Genomic DNA, 24,244 nt, shown 5'->3' on the forward strand with positions numbered 1-24,244 from the left:
CATTCAGCAAAATATCAGATAAAGAATAAAGTCTGATAAACTTCAGTACATCTTAGAAATAAGGCATAACTCAGAAAAGTACTTAAAATCTATCATCAATCATGAAGTCTACTATAGAACAAATTTATGCAAGAGTCCACCTCAACTGTTTGTGCTCATTTTATGCATCTTTTGGAATTCCTTTTTACAGTGGCTTTTCAGTGTAAGTGAGTCATGACTGCTTATCAGAATTTATGTTGTTGTCTTAGTATTTCTCCAGTAATCAGAGAATGTGAAAAGTCACCAAGAAAATTTATTTGCTTTTCTAATGCATATTACTTAATACAAGCAATGAACTTGGGTCTTCCCTTCCACATATTTACTCTAGATCTCAAAGGAGTACCTGACTTTTCTTTTCTTTTCTTTTCTTTTCTTTTGATAAGTGAGGCTTATCAGCATTTAGTTCATTCTTAAGATTTACTGACATCAGAATCTAATAGATAAGAAGCAAGAATCTAGTTTGTGACTTAGTAATAAGATACACAAAGTAAACTTGACTAAGCTCAAAATCAGAATTTGCTTGTGTTAATGAGTTTCCACATAAACAACTAATTCAAACATGGGATTTCTAGTATGTTAAAGACTACTAGGTCAGCATCTAGCACAGTTATCCTCATTGGATTGAATAGTCACAAAACATTCAAAACACTATCAGAGTTTCAAGATCCACATCAGATAACAATCAATATTTAATGAATTTCAATTAAAGAACAGATTTCATGAAGATAAGACAATCTGTAAACACTGATCATAAAGTTGATGCATGAGAATAAAAACTAAGCAGATTTAGAGAAAGAACCTGAAACCATTCCAAGTTCATTTACCAGTCTTGTAAAAGTAGCTTCATATAGTGGTTTTATGAAGATATCTGCGAGTTGTTGATCTGTTGGAACAAAATGCAATTCCACTGTACCTTCCATCACGTGTTCCCTTATAAAATGGTACCTAATACTGATGTACTTTGTCATTGAGTGTTGAACTGGATTACCTGTCATAGCAATAGCACTTTGATTATCACAGTAAATAGGGATTTTAGAAAATTCTAACCCATAATCCAGTAACTGATTCTTCATCCAAAGAATCTGTGCACAATAGCTTCCTGCAGTAATATATTCTGCTTCTACAGTTGATGTGGAAATTGACTTCTATTTCTTGTTGAACCAAGAAACCAATCCGCCTCCAAGAAATTGGCAGCTTCCACTAGTGCTTTTCCTGTCTATTTTAAATCCTGCAAAATCTACATCTGAGTAACCTATTAGCTTAAAATCTGTTTCTCTAGGATACCACAATCCCAGATCAGCTGTACCCTTAAAGTACTTGAAAATTCTTTTCACAGCTATTAAGTGAGGTTCTCTTGGATCAGCCTAAAATCTTGCACAAAAACAGGTAGCATACATGATATCAGTTCTACTTGCAGTTAAATAGAGTAAAAAACCAATCATACCTCTGTAGTTAGTAATATCTACTGGTGAACCAGTATCTTTATCTAACTTGGTTGCAGTGGCCATGGGAGTGGATGCAGTGGAACAATCTTGCATTCAAAATTTCTTCAGTAAATTTCTGGTGTACTTGGATTGATAGATAAAAGTACCTTCTTCACTTTGCTTGACTTGAAGGCCTAGAAAATAATTAAGTTCTCCCATCATACTCATTTGATATCTTGACTGCATTAGCTTTGTAAACCTCTCACAGAGTTTGGCATTAATAGAACCAAATATGATATCATCAACATATATTTGTACCAAAAATAAGTCCTTTCCATGGTTGAGGTAGAACAGTGTTTTATCAATTGTACCTCTGTGAAATCCACTTTCCAAAAGGAATTGAGCTAAAGTCTCATACCATGCTCTAGGAGCTTGCTTAAGGCCATAAAGTGCTTTGTCAAGCCTGTAGACATGATTTGGAAATTTTGAATCTACAAAGCCTGGAGGTTGTTCAACATAGACCTCTTCTTCCAATTCTCCATTAAGAAAAACACTTTTCACTTCCATTTGAAAGACTTTAAACTTTTTGTGAGCAGCATAAGCCAAAAAGATCCTTATGGCTTCTAATCTAGCAACTGGTGCAAATATTTCATCATAATCAATACCCTCCCGTTGAGAGTAGCCTTTAGCAACCAGCCTTGCTTTATTTCTTGTAATTATGCCATCACTATCAGTTTTGTTTCTGAACACCCATTTTGTTCCAACAACTGATCTGTTCTTTTGTCTTGACACTAGGGTCTAGACTTTATTTCTTTCAAATTCATTTAACTCTTCCTGCATTGCTTGCACCCAATCAGCATCTTGAAGAGCTTCTTCCATTTTCTTTGGTTCAGTCTGAGATAGAAAGGAATGATAGAGACATTCATTTGATGTTGCGGTGTTCTGACACCTGCTCAGGATCTCCAATAATTAAGTTATGTGTATGTGATTTGGTCCACTTCCTTGCAGATTGAAGTTGACTTCTAGAACTGGATCCTCCCCCATGATCCATGCTGTCTCCATCAGCATTTTCTGATGCTCCCCTGTAGTTATGCTCTCTGAGACTTCAGAATTTGACTTGGATCCTTCAGGACTTGAATTATCAGAGCTTCCAGAATTATCAGAATTTAACTCATCAAAATTAGATGAATCAGAGTTTGAAGAGCCAGTGTCAGGTTCTGATGCTTCTTTAGAGTCTTGAGATGTGGTAGGATCTTCAGCTTTCCCTCCCCTGGACAGGTGCATTTTCCTTTGGAGTTGTTACCACAGATTCAATGACATTAGTACTTACAGGATCAGAGTTTAAGTCATCAGAATTTACAGAATCAGAACTTAAGTCTTCATTTTCAAATCTCAGCTGATCGTGATCATTGAAATCTTCAAGTCCAGTAATCTTCTTATCATCAAAAGATACATTGATAGATTCCATGACAACCCTTGTTCTTAAATTGTAGACTCTGAAGGCTTTTATGGAAAGTGGATATCCAACAAAGATTCCTTCATCAGCTTTTAGATCAAATTTTTACAGCTGCTCAGGATGAGTCTTAAGAACAAAACACTTGCAACCAAATACATGAAAGTATTTCAGATTTGGCTTCTTTTTCTTCACCATCTCATATGGTGTTTTTCCTTGCTTGTTTATGAGTGTTGTATTATGTGTAAAACAAGCAGTCTGCACAACTTCAACCCAAAAGTAGGTTGGCAGCTTTGCTTCATCAAGCACAGTTCGTGCATCTTCAATGAGAGTTCTGTTCTTCCTTTCTACAACTCCATCTTGCTGTGGAGTTCCAGGTGCAGAAAATTCCTGTTTGATTCCATGCTCTTTGCAGAACTCTTCCATGATTGAATTCTTGAACTCAGTGCCATTATCACTTCTTATAATTTTAACAGAATCTTTGACCAACTTATCCAGCTGTCTGACATGATCAGTTAGAAGTAAATGTAGTTTCATTCTTCTTGTGCAAGAAGTACACCCAAGTGTACCTTGTGAACTCATCCACTTTAACCATAGCATATTTCTTCTTTGTAATAGACATGACATTGAATGGACCAAATAGATCAACATGCAGTAGGTGATAAGGCTCAAGAATTGATGACTCAGTTTTGCTCTTGAAAGAAGATTTTCTTTGTGTTGCCTTTTGACATGAATCACAAAGGCCATCAGGAGAAAATACTGACTTTGGCAGTCCTCTCACAAGATCTTTCTTTACAAGCTCATTTATGTTGTTGAAGTTTAAATGAGAGAGTCTTTTGTGCCAATTCCAGCTTTCTTCAATTGATGCTCTACTCAACAGACAGATTGCAGAACCATCAGTACTTGTTGAAAGTCTGGCTTCATAAATGTTACCATGCCTGTAACCTTTCGAAACCACTTTGCCTATAGAATTGCTTACAACTTCACAGTGTTCTTCAAAGAAATCCACATGATAACCTCTGTCACAGATTTGACTCACACCAGCAGATTGTGTTTAAGTCCTAAGACAAGAGCTACTGTTTCAATGATGACATTCCCAAGATTAATATTGCCATATCCCAGAGTTTTTCCCATGTTGCCATCTCCATAAGAAACTTCTGGGCCAACTTTCTCCATAAAGTCTGAGAACATGGCTTTATTTCCAGTCAAATTTCCTGAACATCCACTATCCAGTACTAGGATGTTTTTCCTGTTGTCCCTGCAATCACAAAGACCACTAATGGTTAGTTTTAAGGACCCAGACTTGCTTGGATCCTTTGGCCTTTTTAAGTTTGTTAGCATTTGCAGTGGATTTAATATCAGAGTTTATGCTAACATGCTGTTTATCAGAACTTATATCAGACTTTGCATCAGACTTTACACTAAAAGGAATTAAAGCAACTTTCTTCAAAGAAGGTTTTATTTGATAATAATCATAGTATAAACTATGATATTCCTTACAAGTATAAATGGAATGCCATAAACTACCACAATGAAAATAATGATTTTGTGGCTTAAACCTAACAGACTGACTCTTAACTCCTGACTTAGGAGGTAAATAGTTTATATTCTTATTCTTCCTGCAAAAAGAAGCAAGATGGTTAGAGTTTCCACAGTTATAACATTTCTTTCTAGGAGCATTAGGAACAGGCATATAATTATTTCTTTTATTCACACCTTCCTTTCCATTCCTATTTTCCTAGCTGCCTTAACCTTGTTGTCATTCCTTATTTCTTTCAGCTTATGCTTAAGCTGCTTCTTTGTCATTAAGCCTATGTTGACTTCATCTGGTTTATCCCGTTCTAATTTGTCAGAAGTTGACTTCTCCTTAACTTCTGTCACAGACTCTTTCATCTTTTCAGAATCAGACTTTACAGTTTTAGCTACAAACTTAACAGGATTTACCTTTGGCTTAATAGTTTGTTTAACAACAATTGGCTTAATTTGTTCAGTTCCTTTTTCACTTTTATTATCTCCATAACCTAAGCCCTCTTTCCAATTTCCACTACTTAATAGATTCTGAGTTGTTCTGCCAGAGTTAGTCCAAGTCCTGATAATCACTTTTTCTTTTTCTAACTCAGTTTTTGGAGATTTATTCAATTTCAGCAATTCATCTCTAACATAAAAAGCATCATCTCTTTCTTTCTGAGTTTGATGGAACATAACTAACTCTTTTTCTAAATAATCATTCCTTTTCTTAAAAGCAAGATTTTCAGAAGTTAATCTTTCAAATGTTAAAGTTTGATCTATGTAGCTAATAAACATGGTTTTAAGATATAATCTCAACTCAGTAATATCATCAGTATGAAAGGCATAAGTTGTTTGAGGCACCTTTAACTCAGTAGTTTCAGGACTGCTATAAGCATTTGCCATCAAGGCATAGTTCTCCTCATCTTTAGAATCTGAAGTGTCTGTCCAGCTTTTCTTCTTTGTGACAAGTGCTTTGCCTTTGTCACTTTTTCCTTTCTTGCAGTCAGGAGATATGAGGCCTTTCTCACCACAATTGTAACATTTGACATTTGAGTAATCTCCTTTGTCAGACTTTCCTCCTCTGCCTTCAGATATTTCTGAAACCCTTCTTATCAGTACTTCCACCTTTCTTGAAAAACTTCTTTCCCCTTCTGAATTTTCTGCAGGCTATCTTTGTGATACCCTTCACCATAAGAGCACACAATTTCATCATCTCTTCATCAGTATCTATTTCAGGTAAACTTTCAGTTTCTGAATCATCATCATCAGAACTTGATGATTCTGAATCAAACTTTTTGATGAGAACTTTTCCTTTGCCTTTCTTTGAGATAGCCACTTTAGGGAATTCCTCCTCAGCCTTAAGAGCAACTATCCTTGACTTTCTCCCATGTCTCTTGCTTCTTTGATCCATCTCAAGTTCATAAGTCTTGAGCATACCATAAATTTCATCAAGAGTGGTTTCATCAAGAGCATAGTTGTCTCTTATAATAGTAGCCTTTAAATCCCAACTTTCTAGGAAGAGCTAAAAGGAATATTAGAATTGAATCTTCAAGATCATATTCCTTTTCCACCAGTGACAGATCATTCAAGAGTTTGACAAACCTGTCATATAAGTCAGTTAATGACTCATCACTTTTTGAGTCAAAGTGATTATACTCTTGAGTGAGTATAGTCCTCATGTTCTTCTTGATTGCATCAATTCTCTGGCATCTTGTCTCTAAAGCATCCCATATCTCCTTTGCAGTCTTGCAATGAATTACCCTGTTTGACATGACATTATCAATGGCACTATGCAACAAATGTCTTACCTTTGCATCCTTGGCAATGGATGAGATATCTTCAGCTGTGTACTCACTTTTCTCCTTTGGTATGGTCTTTGTTGGCTGATCTGCAACTACAACAGAGAGCTTGGTTGGCTTATGCGGTCCTTCATTAATTCTGTCAAGGTATTCTAGATTAGTAGCTTCCAGAAACATAGCCATCTTCACTTTCCATATGGGGTACTCAGAAGGTCTCAGTATGGGAACCCTAATAGTCTCATATCGACTGTGGATTTGAGTCTTTTGAGTTTCTTTAGTTTTGGCGGGCTTGGTTGGATTTTCTACTTCTTCAGACATGATTGTTTTGGATCTTTACTGTATGTGTGTTAACAGATAGGCTTTGATACCACTTGTTAGGTCACACAACTCTGTAGAAGGGGGTTGAATATAGTGTAGAATACAATCAAATCAATTTCGAACACAAGTAACAGTATACAGATATATTCGATATAATAAACTCTGTTACAATGGAACTGTTCTCTCTCAGTGATGAACAAATATCACGAGAGCTGCTAGGTTACAATGTATAATCTTCTCGATAATGATAACACATATAATGTAAACCTATGTCTGTGTTTATATAGTACACACTTACAAGATAACTTCTAATTGATATGGAATATAATTCTGTCTCCTAAAATATATCAATCAGATATCTTATACAATTTTTTCAGTCCTTTAACTCTTTCCATGCATATCTTCTTTTTGTACTAGTCTCGATCTTCTTTTCTGTAAATCAGATTCTTTCCTTAACTGTTAGTCATCTCGTACTTAAGTTCTCATATCCATATTCTGATATTATATTCTGATAATCTAAATCCTGATATCCTTAAGTTCTGCCTTCCAGTAAGTACTGATATTTCCTGTTTGTTAAGATCTGAAAACTAAACATGAAACATATTAGACATGACATCTCAAATATATCTAACATAAACATCCAATTTGACATCTTTTTACCACCTATTGGTACCACTTTCATACGAGTCAATATTGGTCCACATTTTGGCTCTAATCAACCATGTAAGTCACTTTACACCATATTAGAGTGATTTGCACCCTATAAGAGTCACTTTCAACCATATACTTGTACAATTAACATGTTAACATCATAAACATCCAATTTGACATCCTTTAACCACCTCTTGGTACCACTTTCATACGAGTCAATATTGGGCCAAATTTTGGCTCTAATGTAACGATCGGGAAATTTCGACTATTTTGTGTCGTATTAAATGAATATTATGTGATTTATGATATTATATATTATGATTGATCATAAAATGTTATCTTTATGTGTCATATGTGTTCTGTGTGGTTCAGGACATTTTCGGGTATTTTATTACATGTTAAATGGATTTTTATTAAAGCTATACTATCCAGGCTTCGTTTTAATAGTTGGATATTTCGCGTAGAGCAATCGGCTTTATTTTGCATAATATGGCGTATACCATATTGATTTTCGAACATCTAGCTGATTTAGAAAATATTTCGTTTTGTGAAAAAATGAGTTTTCCGGACCCCTACCAGGACGTCAAAGCCCACAAAAATCGTATTTGTATTTTTATAAAATTGTTGGAGTTTCAAATATTCAATATTTTCGCATTTATGGATTATTCGTAATTTTTGGGAAATTTTGACATAAATTTTGTATTTATTGGATTAAAAATTATTCCCAGTTAATTATTAATTTTGGGCTAATTATTTTTATTAAATGATATAATTAGGCCCTAAATAATTTTGGGGTATTATTTTATAACTATAAATACAATTTATCTATTATTTAATAATAAAATAAAAAAAATCAGAAAATATATTAAAAATCAGTTTATTCTCTCAATTTTGGGATTTAGGGATTCTTCAAGTTCTTGACAATCAAACCCGAATTTGGAAGTGATGGGAGTGTCAGAATTTGAAGTATAAGTAACCAAAATGATCGGAATTCCACCATCAATCTTATTCTACCATCCATATCACCATTCGGTAAAGTTTTGAAATTATTTCAAATCTTTGATGGTTTCATCAATTCGTTTTTTTTAAATTATAGTTGTTTTTGATGGATTTTATTGTTATGACTAGCATAGATCGGTGTCTTGTGAGTTCAGTGATGAATTTTATGTGATTTTTGATATACGTTTGGTGTTTGTCGGAAAGTGTAGCCGCCAACTTCGTTTTTTCAGTTTTCCCGACCATGCCTGTGATGTTTAACTGATTATATCGAGTCTTGTAGCTTCGTTATGGACTGTAGTTAATTGTAGGTTGAATTTCATTGAGTTTTGATTGAGTTTTATAGAAGTCAGTCTTGAGCTGACTTGGTTTCGCCGGTTTTGGCGTTCGAATTCGTCGGAAAAATCGACGACGACGGTTGTTGATATTTGTAGTTGTTGAATCGTGTTTCTGGGGATGTATCCGTCCAATGGCAATAAAAGTCGTCAAAACCGAACTGATTTTGGGGCTGAATGGGGTCCGCCGGACTCGGAGACCTCACCGGATTTTACAATTTTTCGGCGAGTTCCTGGATTCTTGGCGACCCGTTTCCCCGACCCGCTCGACCCGTTTTTCCGACCCAGCTTTGATATGTTTTTCCCCCAAAACTCAACTTGAATCCTGTTTCTGGAAATTTCATTTTGAAAATAATTCAAAAATCTTAATTTAATTATAAAAATCAATTTAAATTCAAAATTTAATTTAGTTAATTATTTAAATAATTAACCAAATTATTTTAAATTCAGAAAATCATTTTCTTTTTTTATTATTTTCCAAATTCTAAATTTAATTTAATTAATTATAATTTATTATAACTAATTATGTATGGATTTAATTAATTGATTAATTTGTTTAATTAATTAGTTTTATCTATAAATAAATAAGTAAAATGTAATTATTTATAGTTAAGCCAAATAATGATTTAAAAATCATTTTGAACTTTTTAAAATTATATAAAGGTATTTAAAATTCAATTAATATTTTTATTAATTGAATTATTCCTATTATATTCATAATAAATAAACTATTCGTCTGTTTAATACGAGACGAACGCGTACAGACTTAGAAAAATATCATGTTTCTATTAAAAATACTTTCGAGACCTAAATTCTTTTGTATCGGAAGGTCGTTTAGTTTTACAAGTCATTCTGAGACGGTTATTGATCGATAAATACTGTTTTTGAATCTATTTCAATTCTAAAGGTATCGAGACCCATCTTTTGGCAATTTAACTTATGTATTACATGAATTATGCGACTACGTATTATATGAATAACATAATTACGTGCCTTATGTGTTTACGTGTTATGCGAATTATGAGTCCACGTGTCTTTTAAACGTTATCTGATTAAAACATGATCCTTATCTGTTATTATCGGATGAGTAGACGATAAGGATAAGCGTATAGTCTGGACCATTATATATTGTAAGTTAATTGAAATAATATCTTTTATGATAAAGACACATACTTCGAGGCATTCAAAGCCAGACAGTGGTAGTTAAAGTAAAACCTGAATACATGTGATAAAGGAGACGAGTGGATACAGAATAAATGTGAGCATAGAATGGTAATTGAAGGTTAGAAAGCGGAACAACTGAGGCAAGTATTCCTAACCTTTCTTATAATATACTGCAAATATCTCTTTCCTATTCTAAGTTCAGAATAGTTAAATGTTTTACATTTCGCTGCAATTACTCTTAATTATGCAAGTTCCTTTCATTATTGTTCCTTATTATTGATTGATCTCTTAAGCAATTACCCATTATTTCGGGTTATTTGCCAACCCTGAATCGGGATGTTTTGAAATCAAAGTGATTTGATATCAAAATACTCTACGGACTGGATGGTTACGATAAGGGCCAGGAATGATCTGGACCCTAAGGGCCAAAGATGGTTGGACCCTTGATTATTAGGCCATAGTTGCCTGGGTACCCCATATGTTGGTGGGTCTATGCAGTTGGGTATAGATCTGCACTATATCTTGACTGATCAGCAGGTTATAGTGCATATGTTGGTTTCTAGTGTCCATTCTAATTTATTGTTGATCGCCATTAACGACATTCCTTCTTGAATAGTTCATAATTACAAAATCAAACAAAAATTTGATTCAAAGGGATGAAACATTGAAACGTTCACTGTTCTTTTACAGAAAAATGTGATTTATGATTAAAGGCCAATAAGGGGCGACAGTTTTGTTCGCTCAACTATTTTAAATATTTAAAGATGTTTTGAAATCATTCAACAATCATTTCCAGAAGTTTCTTGTTCTGATACCTGGAAACCCTTTATGATACTTTCTGGGCATTTTTGGCTCACTCTTGATTTATGAACTCTTATTTCTTTCAGTATGAAGTAAAGACAAAAGTGAATAGCTTTTAATAGACAGCAAAAGTGGAGAGTTTCCGGCTGAAGAAATCGGGAGGTGTCAGAGTGATCAATACGAGGAAATTAGTAATGAGGTAATGAAATTGTATTTAGACATTATAATTTTAGAAGGTTAGATTCTTATTTCATACCATAACTTGTAAGCGATCCTGAATAATGAGGGGTTGTCTGTATATTTGTTTTAATATACAGGTTTATATTATTTAAAGTTGTGTAGTGACACCCAATCCTAACCCCGGATTTGGGGGTGTTACAGTTGGTATCAGGGCGACAAGTTATTGGTCCTTGAAATAAGAATAGGTGGAAGTAAGATAGGAGTGACATGCCATATAAGATAGGAAAAACCCTAAGTATACTCATTTTGAGTTCGAACTGAGTGTGAATCAATATTAGTAGACTCGATATGGATTAGTAAAATAGGATATTGTTAAGATAAGTGGAAGGCGAATATATTGACGATATAGATATATTGAGTTCCCAGATCCTATGGTTGTGAAGAGTCGACAGCTCGACGGAGAATGGGTAAATTACCCTGCTTTTATGTGGTTTTAGTGTATGTTAAAAGTTTGTAATAAAGTTTTACTCCAGTGGTAAGATAAATAAATTTGGGATTTAGTACATTGTAATAATAAGATTGTGGCTTGTGGACATACTTTGAACTGTTGCGATCCGTGGTTATGGTAAGTAGGGTCATTGTATATAGTATTATTCTATAAACAGGTTTATATATGGTGTGTGTGTGCGCATTGTGGACCCCAAACTTCTGACCCGGGTTGGGGCGGCGCCACAGGTTTGGTATCAGAGCTACAGTTTAAAAGTCACTTCCACAAGCCTAGATTGTCGGGAATGGGTAGAGGGTTAAGGTTAGAATTCAGCAATAGAAAAATAGAATATCGAGAGGTTGAGTGTGACTAAATGATAGGTTTTACTATGATTTGTGACGAGATTTGAGATTCTTCTCTAGCAGCGTAACTTTCAGATAGCAGCGATAGCAGATTCCTTTATCCCGATGTCATCTAATCACTCGGAACCTTCAGTCGGAGGATCGGTAGTTGATCCACACCCTACTCTTCTACCAGCGACAACTATAATACCAGTTATGATGGTTACACCGTTGCAAGCTATTCCACTTCCTGGTATGAGACCACCTATTCGAGGACCCCCACCCGCTGATTCTGACTCTACTGGACATTCGGTGGAGGGTGCATCTTTTCAGTTTACCCCACACCCTGTTCCATACCATCAGTTTGAGGCTTGCATTATGGAGTAGCAGCATTTACGAGGACAGATCCAGGAGTTACTACATATCATGTGTACCAGAGATATCGGGAGTGGTGAGAGGCAGCTTAGAGAGAGGATCCAGGCGTCTCAGAGAGCAGCTGCTGTGAGGATAGCTAGAGCTACTCATGAGGACATTACCCCTGACTTTCTTTTGGAGTGGGCTAAATGGGTTTTAGAGGATCTTGAGGAGATTGGAGGTCCAGAATCGCCATGAGCTAGAGACAGAGATGCTGAGCTAGAGTTGTTGTGATAGCTTTATTATGTATATTAGTGTGTGATGTGTATTATGTGGCACCCTCCAAACCCAGGTCAGAAGTTTTGGGTCCACAACACACACACACACAAAATATATAAACCTGTATATGAAATATTATTTGCAATGACCCTGCTTTACATAACCACGGATCGCAACAGGTTACAGTATAAAAACAAGCCACAACCTTAATTTTTATTACATCACACCAAATCCCAACTAGTTTAACTTACAATCAATAATGAAATTTATTCTTACAAGCTTGCACAACTCAACTATAATATAAAACTTCCGTTGGCTCGATTCAACTCGTCCTGGAATCCTAGCTCGCACATTGGGCTGGAAACCTTGCTATCAATCTTTTCATTTTTAACTGTAGAATACATAGACAGATTCGTAAAAGTGAGCTAACTAGCTCAGCAAGTCATAATAATAATAATAATAACTGATGTTAAACAATGATCAAACGAGATGATTCAGAGGAATTAAGTTTCTTGTTAAACAATCATTAGAATTGGATATTCATTTTAAGTTTTAAAAACCAAGGTTAGGCTGCTTATCAGTCACGCACTAACCCCGAGTAAGGCACACGACTCTGCTCTATAAACTGGATTCAAGGCACACGTTGGCCTAATTCGACCACGAATCTGGTCTGACCATGAATCTTGTCCACATAAGGAAAACTATCCAATTCTAAAACAGTTCAGTATGATAAACAATATAATTCAATAAAACAAGATCATAATCAATTGTGACAAACATTTGAATAAAAGCGTAATACAATTCATGAGTGTCACAAGGGTAATCAAGGTATGTATAAGAAATGGCCTCCAGCCTGTAGGAGAATCAGATATTAGATGAACAATGATTTTAAAAGATTTAGTTCTTTGATATTACAAGGTATAATTGAGCATAAAGGTTTCTGTATGTTCAAGCAATTTTGTTCCAGTGTTTGGTGTATGGTGGATATGTATTTGTCGTGTAGTATCGTATTTGTGTGGTTTAGTATCTGGTAAATCAAAAATGGATGGTTTACAAAGTATAAGGATTACAGTTCAAAGATCAGGTGATGTGAACCGGGTTCAAAGCTGAATGATTCAAAGCACTTATAATATAAAGCGGAATTAATTTAAATACTAACAATATGTCACGAGAGAGTTTAGAAATAGTTACAATATATCTCGAGAAAGATTCAGAAGTACTTGCCTTATCACATATGATTCCAACTTCAATTGTACTTGTCTACTGATTCTATTCAACAACCACTTGTCTACCTTTTTCTATGCCTCACTTCTATTCACTGATCATTTGCTTTATTTTCTATGCATCGATTATATTTTCTGGTCACCTGCTTATTTTCTCTGCGCCTCGCTTACTCTGCTAGGCATCATTAGTATCTATTAATATTCATCTCATATTATTCTAATCGTCAGATAAACGTCATAAGGTTTTATCTACCCTTAGTTCCACCCAAATCCGACTTATGGAGTGAAAGTTATGACTAAAACAGTCAAACAATAGACACATAGACATATATCACATTAATCAGATAGCACATAGCATGTAAGGTATTAGATCCGAATAATTTTTCAAAGAAGATTCGGGGTTAAAATGATTTTTCTGGTATTTAATACGAATTTTTAAACATTTTTCGGAATTAAAACGGGCCTCTGGATCATTTTATAATTAAATAATTGGGTTCGAACACCCAAATCTGGCTTTTAAAATAATTTAATAATAATTATTGAGTCTTGAAAATAATTTAAAATAATATTTTAAAACTCGAAATTATTTCTCAAAATTTTTTTAAATCAAAAGGAATAATTAAATCTAATTAAATAATGAATTAAAATTAATTAATAACTACTTAAATTAATTAATTAATTAATTTTTAAATTAATCGACCAATTAAGTAATTAATTATTAACTAAAATTAATTAACTATATAATTCATATTTATTTTGGAATTAAAAAGGAATTTTGGAATTAAAATAATGATTTTTGAAATTAAAAATGAATTTTAGAATTTAAAATAAGAATTTTGAATTATTTCTAAAAAAGTAATTCCAGAAATAGGTTTGTATAATTGGAATTGGGGGAAAATAAATCAAACTCGGGTTATTTCTAAAACCAAACGGGTCGGAGCCGGGTTGGACCAAAGCGGCTCGCCGGAATCTGGGAAACCCAGAAACCGGTGACCATTTCGGTCACTTTCCGGCGGCCTCCACCCTGTCAAAACGGTTCGTTTCTTAGCACTTTTCAGTCTAAACCTATACAACACAACTCCAGGAATACAAGAAACACGGCAGCAGCAAGAACACACAACCACACCGTCGATTTCGACGATTTCGCCATTAACTCCGGCAAGGATTCCGGTGAACTCAAATTCGACAATACTGTATTGGCCATTTATATTTACGGAATATTGGTTCCCCGTTGGATCATATCGGTTATAAAATATTACGTTTATTTGAGAAAACAGATCCAAAACGGTACCGGTTTTAGGATAATTCTCCAAATATGTACATTTTGTATTGCGGTCTTGGTCTCAGCGCTTTGGTTACACGTATCACGAGAAGATATTTATTATAGTTTAATAAAAAGATCCCGTTTCTCGAAAACACGGATTTTATCGATTTACCGAAACGAATTTTGTATTGAAAATATTGCGTCGGGACCCACACCGGAAAAACCGTACTCCGGATCGAAAAAGTTAAAACATGGAAAATGCTCGGAATATTACAATTAGGTTAGGAAGGAGTTCTCGGAAGAGTTTTGGGTTGTAAAAACGTAAAAACGGGTGAGGTCGGTTGGTTCCCGATTATACACAATAGTTTATAAATACTTAGAAAAATAGTTTATTAAATCTATAAATAATTTAAAAAATCGTATAACAACATAAAAATTGATAGAAATATATCACAATTATCTATATTTTATTTTAGACCCATAGAAATTAAAATACTCAAATTTTATCATATTTACACATCCAAACACAGTTAACACTTAACAGATAATTCACCAAAATTGATATATTAATCAAAGAATATTTATTTATTGATAAAAATAATTACACGATATATCCTGGATATTACATCCTTCCCCCTTAAAAGGATTCCGTCCTCAGAATCGCTTAAGCAATAACTCAGGGTATCGTTTTACACATAACATTTTCTAAATCCCATGTTGACTTTTCAACCCTTGGGTTTCTCCACAATACTCTTACTAGCTTTACAATTTTTTTCTTAAATCTTTCTCTCTCTTTTTTATGATCTATTAGATTCTCAACATAGGACAACTCTGCCTAGAGTTCTATCTGCTTATATTTTATCGCATACCTAGAGTTCTGGATTATTCCTTTTTAAACATTACCACAAGAAAAATACTATGAACACGTTGCATATGTAGGGGTAACGCTAATTCGTATACTATCTTATCGACATATTTCAAAACTTCAAAAGGTCCAACGTATCTAGGACTTAGCTTTTTCCTTCTTTCCGATCGTGGATGATCCCTTTTTCACGGTGATACATTTAACAATATAAAATCTCCTTCTTCAAACATCGTATTCTTTTTAGCTTGATCTACATATTTCCTTTAACGATCCTGTTCTGCAATTAACCTTTTCTGAATAACTTCTTTTGTCTGTTGCACCATTTCGGGTCCAAGTATCTTATGTTTTCCGTCTTCATCCCAATATATTGGTTATCGATGTTTACGTCCATAAAGAGCTTCGTAGGGAGGCATTCTGATACTGGCGTGATAATAGTTATTATAGGCAAAATTCTAGTAAGGTAGATGTTCATCTCAATTTCCTTTGAAATCAATGGCACAAACACGTAACATATCTTCCGTAGTCTGGATTAAGCCGTACTCAAAGTTAACTTAGTTCTTCAATTATTCTTGAAAACTTTTCTAGAACCTTGATTTAAATCTTGAATCTTGGTCGAATACCATAGACGCGGAAACTCCATGATGAACTACTATCTCCTTCAATTACATGTGAACCAATTTGTCCATCATAACCCAATTGGCATCATGGTTCAATTTCGTTCTTGGTAATCTGACTTTAAAATTCAGAGCAATATGCTCCCATTTTCATTATGCATCTCTAATGGTTGCAATAATCCACTAGGCTTCCGATACTTCGACTTAATTATTTGATATGCCTAACACCTCCTAATCCATTTTGAAATTTCCTTTTTATATCTGGCTATCAATATTCTTCTATAAATTTTTGTATATCTTGGCATTTTTTGAATAAATTAAATACTTAATATTGTGAGTTTCCTGTAGGTTCTCATTCTTTAATTCTGTCACTTGTAGCATCCAAGTTTTGGAAGAAAACCTGAGAATATCGTGATCATTCTTCCGAGTGCATAAATTTCTTCTTACTAAACTGTTAACATCCCGATATATTATCTCCTCTTGACATCTCTTTATCTTCTCTAAACAACTCTGGCTGAAAGATAATACTATACATTCTTGCTTCTTTTGGATTATAAATTCTGACTTGAAATTCCATCTTCTGAAATCCCATAGATAATTCTTCTGGTACAGTCACTACATTCACTTTCTCCTTTTTATTTATCGCGTTGCCACTACATTTGCTTTTCCTCGTGAATACATACTTCAAACTTTTATGGTCTGTATAAATCTCACACCTTTCTCCATACATATAATGTTTTCCAAATCTTCAAAGCGAATATTATTAATGTTAGTTCCAAGTTATGAGTAGGATACTTCTACTCATAAGTTTTCGGTTGTTTAGATGCATATACAATAACTTTATTGTGTTGCATCAACACACATCCTATTCCCTTATGAGAAGTATCACTATAGACTACAAAATCTCCTTGATCATCTCGAAGTGATAAAACAGGTGCCATGACCATTCTCTTCTTTAACTTCGCAAAACTTTCTTCAAACTTCTCCATTTCATATAAACTTCTCGCTTTTCCTAGTAAGCTTCGTCAAAGGTGTCGCAATCTTCAAGAAATCTTGAACAAATTTCCAATAATAACCTGCCAATAACAAAACTTCTTACTTTTGTTGGTGCTTTTGGTCTTTCTCCATTCATAGTAGCTTTAATCCCTGCTGGATCCACATTGGTTTCTTCCTCACTGACTATTTATGCTAAGAATTAAACTTCCTACCATCAAAACTCTCATTTTGAAAACTTTACATACAACTTCTTTCTTCTCAGACTCCCCAAATTATCATTAAATACCTTGCATTTTGCTTGATTCACCAAAGAGATATTTTGAGCGTAGCAAGCAGTGTTCAGAGCTTCAGCCCAAAAATATGTTGGTAACTTTGATTCTTCAAGCATTGTCCTTGCAGCTTCAATAAGGGATCTGTTCTTTCTTTCCACCACTCCATTTTGTTGTGGAGTCCTTGCTGCAGAAAATTCATGCATAATTCCAGTTTTTTCACAAAATGATCTCATCACAGAATTCTTGAACTCAGTTCCATTGTCACTCCTGATTCTTCTTACTTTAAATCAGGATGATTGTTGACTTGCCTTATGTGATTGATGATGATTTCACTAGCTTCATCTTTAGACTTTAGGAAATATGTCCAAGAGAAATTTGAGAAATCATCCACAATTACTAGGCAAAATCTTTTCCTTGAGATGGACAACACATTGACTGGTCCAAACAAATCCATGTGTAGCGATTGCTAAGGTTCTTCAATTGTTGAATCAAGCTTCTTTCTGAATGATGCTTTGATTTGCTTTCCCTTTTGGCAAGCATCACATAGTCCATCTTTTGTAAACTCCGCTTGAGGAATACCTCTAACCAGTTCTTTCTTGACAAGCTCATTCATGGTCTTGAAGTTTAGATGGGACAGTTTCTTGTGCCATAGCCAACTTTCATCTTGACTTGCTTTGCTGAGAAGGTAAATGACAGATTCTGCATTTGATGAGTTGAAGTCAGCTAGATACACATTCCCTTTTCTCACTCCAGTGAGAACCACATTGTTGCTTCTTTTGTTTGTCACAACACAGGCTACTGAATTGAATGTTATTGTGTTTCCCTTATCACAAAGCTGGCTGATACTCAATAGATTGTGCTTGAGACCATCCATTAGGGCAACCTCTTCAATGATGGCATTGTATTTAGAAATCAAGCCATATCCCACAGTAAAACCTTTGCTGTCATCTCCAAAAGTAATACTTGGGCCAACTCTTTCCTTGAATCCAGTGAGCAGGGTAGAATCTCCAGTCATGTGCCTTGAGCATCCACTATCCAGATACCACAGATTCTTTCTTTTTCCATGCACACACAAAAATCAAATCAAGTTGATTTTGGTACCCAAGTTTCCTTGGGTCCTGCCTTGTTAGCTTTCTTCTTTGGTTTCTTAGGTTTAATCTCATTAGACTTGAGAATTTCTGATTCATCCTTAGTCATTTGAGTTGGACCTTTGAAACCAGTCATTTCAACAGAATTATTATGCATATTTTGATTAACAGGAAAAGGCATGCTATTTGCAAACATGTTATTCCAGTAAGGCATGCTAAATGGCATTTGAGGCATACTAAATGCAGCATAGTAAGGATTAGGTGCAAATGGCATAGTAGCAAATTGTGCATTCATATTCTGAGCAGACATAGCATTCATAGGAATGCCATTCATGTTGGAAAAAGAAGGAGGTACAATCATGGAAGTAGGCATGGCAATTTTGCAATTAACAGACAGATGATTAACACTACCACACTTAACACAGATTTTTCTAGGAGCATATTTATCAGGTGTGTAGTTGTTATATTTGTTAATTCCTACTTTCCCATTTCTATTGTTCTTCCTTTTAGCATCTATCAATCTTTTCCATTCAAGGACTCAGTTAATTCCTCCTTAGCAATCTTACACTCAATTCTTAATTTCTCAAATTCAATGAACTGAGACTCTAGCACATTGTTCCTCTCACTTAAAAACAAATTGTTTTCTTTAATTTTAGCATTTTCTTTGGTGAGAGACTTAAGAGTAACACGCAAATGATATAATTCTGTGGACATATCATTAATTGCATCATTACACTCATCTTTAGTTAAATGTGCTAGGTTTGTTGTGATTACCTAATTACTTGAAGAACTTGTTTCTGTCTCATCAGACTTGGCCATCAGGGCTAGGTTGACATAGCTTGTATCTTCATCTTCATCTAGTCCAGTAGCTGCCCAGTCATTTTATTGTGTTATGAAAGCCCTTTCCTTTTGCTTGAGCAACTCAAAATACTATTGTTTATAATCAACAGGCTCAAACTTTTTCTTGGAATCTGACTTTCTGCATTTATTTGCAAAATGACCAGCTAAACCACATTTGAAACATTTGAATTTTGATTTATCCACCATGTTTCTATTTGGCTTAGCAGCTCCAAAGTTCTTTTTGAACTTGAGCTTGGCAAACCTCCTGGATAAGAATGCTAAGCATTCATCAATATCATCCATGTCATCTTGACTCAATGGATCTTCATTATCAGCTACCAAACCTTTTCCCTTTCTTTCACAGACCTTTGATGTAGATTCAACAACTTCCATCTTCATCTCATTCTCTTTCTCTAACTCAGCAACCAGTGCAATGGACCCTCCTTTCTTCCTCCCTTTCTCCATTCTTCATCTTGCTCTATTTCAAGCTCATAAGTCTTTAGAATGCCATACAGTCTCTCTAGTGTAAACTCCTTGTGAATTTCTCAAGGTGAATGTCATTTGTTTCCATTCTTTTGAAAGGGATCTCAGGAATTTGAGGTTAGAGTCTTTGGTTTGGTAGACTCTTCCATGCAGCTTCAGATCATTTAGTAGCTTTTGAAATCTACTAAAGATATCAGTGAGAGTTTCACCTTCTTCACAGTGGAAATGCTCATATTGCTGAATTAGTAACTGCATCTTGTTTTCTCTAACTTGTTCAGTGCCATCACAGATTATTTGAATGGTGTCCCAAAATTCCTTGGTTGTCTTGCAGTTAATGATGTTATCAAACATGTCACCATCAACTCCATTGAATAGAATATTCATGGCCTTCTAGTCTTTCCTGACTTGTTCAATATCAGGATCTGACCATTCATGCCTTGGCTTGGGAACTGATGGCTCATTTCCAGTTGCAGCTCTCATTGGTACATGAGGACCTCTCTCTATGCAATCCACATAGGCTTCATCTTGAGAAAGTAAATGAAGATGCATTTTTACCTTCCAGTGATGGTAATTATCTTTGTCCAGAAAAAGAATCTTGACTCCAACATCCTTCTTGTACATGTTGTTGTTTGTTGTGATCTTTAAACTCTTTGTGCTTCAAGAGCTTGCTCTGATACCAATTGTTAGTCCCTAAAAATGCAACAAGAATTACAGAAGGGGGGTTTAATGTAATTCTAGTAAACTTTTTCTTGAATTACAAAATGTTCTAACTCAAACTATATATATATATAAGTGTTTTGATTTGCAAGGTGTAGAATCACAAGTTAAATGAATCAAAAACACAAAGTAATAAAACTTTATGGTAGATTTGAAAGTATCCACCAGATATATATATATATATATATCAAATTAAGAACTCTGTGAAGAACAAATTATCTCACAGCTGCTTTACAAGTGAATAAACAAACTACAAAGAAATTCTTAACAGTTACAGCTTTTTCTATTTCTCTTCTAAAAGTGTTTGCTTAGTTATTTGTTTCACTAGCTACACTTGGTTTATATATCACCAAGTTTACATGGTAATAAGACAGGATAATAAAACAAAAACTATCATGTCAAACTCCATGCTGCTTCACTACTTTATTCCAGCATCTTTGAAAATCTTCTTAACTTGCATGGAAATGGTAATGCTTCTTTGCACTTCATTTCCTGTTAAACAGGCTGCCACATTCCTTTTGCAAACACCCAACGCATGTGACTGTATTTTCACTGTCAACAGATATTTGAATTGATCATCTGTTGGGTAGCTTTGTTGAAAATCCGTCAGGTAGCTATTTGACATTTTACTTCATTTCACTTATGCAGAATTACAAGATATCTCCTATTTACAATTAATCAGCCTATTCTGCATATCTAATAATAGTTAACATGACTCATATGCTACTACCTATACAAAGTTGTTCTAGAAAAATGTGTTACAATACTTATTGTTACATAAGCTACTCACTCGATGGATGTCAAATCATCATCCTCGGGACTATATTGAGTCATCCATCGGGACTATATTTGATCATCCGTCGAGTGCTACATTTTTCACTAAGTTAAATCTACTAAGATGTTTTGTTAATATAATCATCAAGTTCACAACATATTCCCAACAATCTCCCCCAATTTATGCCTACTAGAATTGTAGCCATAAATTAAGAAAAACTTGATGATAATAAAATACTCTAAAAATATAGATTTAAAAGGTAGTAGATTGAACTAAAAAGTGTTGCATTATTTACTGAAAAATTGACAAGAAAAAGTGTACAAAGATTTGCTCACAATCATTTTCAAGGTGCTCCTCTAGTCTGAGCATATTGATCTATTTCCTTGATGGTCTGGATTTATTTCCAAGCTTCCTGTTGTTTTCTTCTATCTGATTTTGGAGCTGTCTAAGGAATTCAAGTTCATCAGCTTCTGACAGATTTAGCATTTCTTGCATTTCCAGTAGAGTCTCATTGCTATAGATGCTCAACTGGTCCTCTAGTCTGAAGAATCTTCTAACTCCCTTATCATCCAAGAATTCCATCAGCCAGTAGGGCCTTAGATGCACTCTACTTCCTGTGTAAGGAATAGTTAAAGTCTTTGGGAGTGCATCTTTGGCTCTAATACTCCTCAGTTCTTCAATCTTCTTTAGAACTAGTCTTCTAGCTGTCACATTGAATCCAAAGTTCTTCTTGAAGGATGAATAGACTTTTCTCAGTACAGATTGGCTTTCTTGAAGAATCCTGTGAAGTGGCCATGTTATCTCTTTTTCTCCCTTGTACTTGAATACCAGCCTTTCAGGTAGATTTCTGTAAGCATCAATCCCTCTAACTTCTTCCAGTTTATCTAGATAGAGGTTTAGATCAGAGAATTCCTTGATGTCATAGATGTACACTATATCTTCCTTGTTGACCTAGGTTTGAGCTTTGGTTAAGGACTTGGATCTGAGAGTTGAGGGTTTCACTTTCTTGACTGCTCTGAACTTTGTTTTCTTTGGCTTCATGAAATGAGGTAGATTGAGTTCAGGAATTGGTAGACTATCCCAGTCTATTGGCTAATCCTTTGGAATGATAGGTTCACCATGGAAATTCTTGGATGGATCTATCTTGAATTCTTCATGTGCCACGGAGGGCATGGATGTTTGAGCTGTTGTAGAAGCAGACTCTTTGGGAAAATAGTCTTCCATTTCTTCATCACTGAAATCCAATTTTCTCTTAGAATGAAGCTTGTATCTGAATTTTCTTTTCTTTTGAGGTGCTTCTTGCATTTTCTGATCTTTAGATTCAGTGATTTCAGATGGCTGTTCATGAATATCTTATGTGGGCTTCACAGCTTGCAGCTTGGCCAAGATAGCAGCTTGCTCCTTCTTTTGCTTGAGCTTTTTAGCATCTAGAGCAGCTTGCTTCTTTTCTTGCTTCAATCTTGCTTTTTCTTCCCTTTTTGCTTAACAAATTGAGGGTGTCCAGCCACCACACGAATTTCCTTACCATTTCTGAAAACCTTGGTAATTCTCCTTTTTAGAACTAAATCTGCAGGATCTTTGTAGAATGCTATAGACCTGGCCACCAGCTTCTTCTCATCAGGCTTTGGTGTCTCATACACTGTGTCCAAAGGGTTCTTGAGTGAAGACTTTGAGTAGTTCACCTTTGGCTTCATGTTTAGATCTGCCTTAGGGGATTTGATGCAGGATGTTTGGCCTCTCTCCAGATAGTTCAAGGTCATATCATTCACAAAAATTTGCCTGACTTGAGAGTGATGAATGACTGATTTTTCTGGCTTCTGAGCTGGACCAAACTTATTTTGAATATTCTCATCAATTTTCTCCCAGTTGATTGGACTCAATTGCTTCTTCTCAGCTGCTCTCAAAGTACCTGCTGCTTTATTTATTAGATCAATATTATCTTTAGTTGGTGGCTTTATGAAAGCAATTGTTGGCACAATTGCTTTACTCACTTGAATGTTAAGCAGTTTTTGCTCCCCCTCACTCCTAGAACTCTCTTTCTCCCCCTTTTTGTTATCAGCAAGTTGAGTAGAGGAGGAGGTCTGTGCAGCCACCAGTTTTTGAAGAAAGTCTGTTTGTTGAGCTTGGTATAGATGAATTGCTATAAGAGAAGCTTCCATGGCAATCATTCTTTTGTCCAAGGAATCCACCTTGGTTGCAAGATCAGATTTTTTCCTGAGCTGTCTTTTGATGTCTTTCATTGTTATCTCTGGAAGTCTAGCTTCCAACTTGTCAGAGATGTCTTTCTTAAGTTGATCAACTTCATTTTTGATGAGGGAGACATTTTGACTTTGTTGGTAGCCTGAAATTTGTTGTAGTTGGAGAGAAGCAAGATGTGCTTGCAGAAGCTTCTTGGTGCTAGCATTTGTGGTTGACTAAGTGCAGACTGTGTTTGGCTGATAAGTTGGATGAGTGTGGTCTTGAAATGGTGATTATCATATTTCTTGGAGAAGGCCCATTATGGAATGCCTGATCTGGAACTAGGGCCTACTTCTCCCCCTATGTCCAATGGCTCTTCTTCATTATCTCCATCCTCACCTCCAAAGAATTCTTCTGAACCACCAGTCTCATAGTCAACATCACCAGCTGTAGAGGGCAAAGCTGTGATGGCATCCTTAGCTCTTTGTATGGACTGTGTGGTGTGCACCAAATTGAGCATTCTTTCTGCATTGTCATTGCCCTGTCCAGCTAGAAGTTGATATGCTGGAACAGGGTGAGTAAATGTCTCAGCATCCAAGGAGGTAGAATCAATAACAGCTTGATTTTGCTGAGATAGTCCCTCCCTGTCTGCATCCTGGACATTCATTAACTCACTTATAATGACATCCACCCTTATATCTCCAGTACCTGCATTTTTCTCATTATCTCTCTTTCTTGCATCAAGGTCTCACCTTGGCTCCCCACCCCCATACCCTCACCTTCACTATCTAAGGTGGGA

The sequence above is a fragment of the Apium graveolens genome, chromosome 4 (genome assembly GCF_009905375.1).
Source record: "Apium graveolens cultivar Ventura chromosome 4, ASM990537v1, whole genome shotgun sequence".
Lineage (NCBI taxonomy): Eukaryota > Viridiplantae > Streptophyta > Magnoliopsida > Apiales > Apiaceae > Apium > Apium graveolens.